We start from the raw sequence: 2,772 nt of genomic DNA on the forward strand, positions 1-2,772 counted from the left end.
GCCTTTGGTATTTTACTGCGTCTATCGATCACCTGCGAGTAACACAAACGACTTTATCGTAAACTTACGTAATATTCTTGATAAAGAAATTTCTGATAAGGGATATTCCTTCTTAATTGGAGATATGAACATTAATATTATTGAAAATATAAATAATGATTATCTAGACATGCTAGCCGAACACGATTATAAATCATATATTTTTTTTTTTTTTTATTTAAATAAAATTTATTTACAATCTATATTTAATATAATACAATAAGTAAATTTGAGTAATAGAATTTTTGACATGAGTTCACATGATAAGAGAAAAATATCCATTGATATTACTCTTCAGTTAGTACTAGGTATAACGGAAAAATGAATACATTAAGAGAAATGAGAAAGAAATAAAAGTAAAACTAGGTAATAATCAGAGTTCAAGTTTAAACCGATGTTGGACCTTATGATAGAGGTCTCTGGACCATTTTCTTTTTAATCTACGAGTTGTATCGGTTAGCTCGATAGTGGATAGATTGGCGATGAGGGGGTTTGGGTGAAGATGTAGTTTTTTGTGAAATCGTTTATATAATTTTGAGGCTTGGTCGGAGATGGGTGATATGTTAAGGTCATTATGGAGAGTTAGATTACTTACATACCAGGGGGCATTGGTTATTGTTCTGAGGGATATTGATTGAAATGCTTGTAGATTTTTTAAGTTGGAATTTTTGGCAGCTCCCCAAAAGTGGATTCCATAAGTAGCTATAGGATTGAAGAGAAGTTTATAAATTAGCATTTTTTTCTGAATTGGTAAGTTGGATTTTAGTAGGGGACGCAGTTGATGTAGTCTGTGATTTAATAGTTTTCTTTTTGTTTTGATGTGTGTTGACCATGTGAGACGTCTATCCAGATGCATCCCTAGATATTTTACTGTTGGTTCAGTCGGTATTTGTCTGTCATTGATGTAGATTGGGGGGCAGTCACGGGGGCGTAAAGCAAAAGTTATGTGAGATGATTTTGTTTCGTTTATTTTAATTCTCCACTTTAGAAACCACCCTTGGAGTTGGTTAAGGTGGGTTTGTAGTAGGAGTGATGCGGTTTCAGGGTTTGTATCAGAGGCGATAATACCAGTATCATTTGCGAAGGTTCCAAAGGTAGTGTTAATGTTGTGTGGGATGTCTGAGGTGTATATGTTGTAGAGGGTTGGAGCAAGGATGCTTCCTTGGGGAACTCCAGCGTTAATTGTATGGTATTCAGAAAAAGCATCATCACATGAGACTCTGAAATGTCTATTGTATAGGAAGGATTTAATGATTAGGTAGTAAGGGGTTGGTAAGAATCTGAGTTTGTAGAGTAATCCGGGGTGCCAGACACGGTCAAACGCTTGAGCCACGTCTAGGAATACCCCTGAACAGTAATGTTTTTTTTCCAAGGCTGATGCTATGACATCGACGAATCGTTGTAGTTGGTGCGTGGTCGAGTGTTTGTACTTGAACCCAAATTGGGTATTTGGAATAATGTTATTTTGAATTAAGATCGGGTATATTCGTTTAAGGATGATTTTTTCCAGAATTTTGGAGAAGGTTGGTAGAAGGCTAATAGGGCGATATGATGTGTAGCATGTAGGGGGTTTGTTTGGTTTTAGAATTGGGATTATATTTGATTTTTTCCAATAAGAGGGGAAATATGAGAGTCTCAGTGAAGCGTTGTAAATATGAGTTAAGAGTAGTATAGCTTTTTTGGGTAGGTTTTTCAGGATACGATTGGTTATGAGGTCATGGCCAGGAGCTTTTTTGGAAGGTAGTTTATTAATAATATAGGTTATCTCTGATGGAGATGTAAATCATATATACTAGATTACCTCTAAAAGGAAATTATTCGTGTTTGGATCATATTTTTATTAAAACTCAACAATCTAATTTAAATTTAATTGAAGCAGGTGTTATACAAACTGACCATTTCTCTATTTTTGCAGCAGTACCAATATCTAGTCATGTTAGTTCTGATAGTACACTTATTAAAAAGAGTGTCAACTACGACCTTTTATGCAGTTTATTAAGTAAAGAAAATTGGTCTGATTTGAATAATACATTAAATATTAACGAATTAATTGATATATTTTATGCAAAGTTATTAAACCATATTGAAAACACTAGCTACGAAATTAAGGTTAATTCAAAAAATAAATTCATTAAAGAATGGATGACAAAGGGACTGTTAATTTCGGCACGTCGTAAAAAGGATATTTCTAAATTGGTTAAAAAACATCCTAATAATGTAATTTTACGTGCCTATTTCATTAAATATCGTAATAATTTTACTTCAATTCTAAGAGCAAGGAAAATACTTTTTTACAAATCTAAATTTTCTAGTGCAATTACTAATCCTAAACTAACGTGGAAATTAATATACAATTTAACTGGAACCATAAACAACTCAAACAAGGAGACATTCAATAATAATATTGAAAATAATGGTCAAACATTTAACCCACATAAAGATCCCTCAAATATAGCAAATATTTTTAATTCTTTTTTCATAAGCGTTGGTAAAGACCTAGCGGTAAAATTCAATAACAGTTTACTTCAATATGATGTCAAAGTACCAAGTTTTTCTTTTAATCAGCTCTTTCTTAAAAAGATTGAAAAAACTGAGGTCCTAAATATATTATTAACAATTTCAAAGACAAAACTGCAGCTGGTTTTGACAAAATTTCAGTAAAACTTTTAAAGAACATAGCTCCGTACATTGTAGACCCTCTTATCTATATACTAAATGTATGCCTCGTAAAGG

The sequence above is a fragment of the Acyrthosiphon pisum genome, chromosome A1 (genome assembly GCF_005508785.2).
Source record: "Acyrthosiphon pisum isolate AL4f chromosome A1, pea_aphid_22Mar2018_4r6ur, whole genome shotgun sequence".
Lineage (NCBI taxonomy): Eukaryota > Metazoa > Arthropoda > Insecta > Hemiptera > Aphididae > Acyrthosiphon > Acyrthosiphon pisum.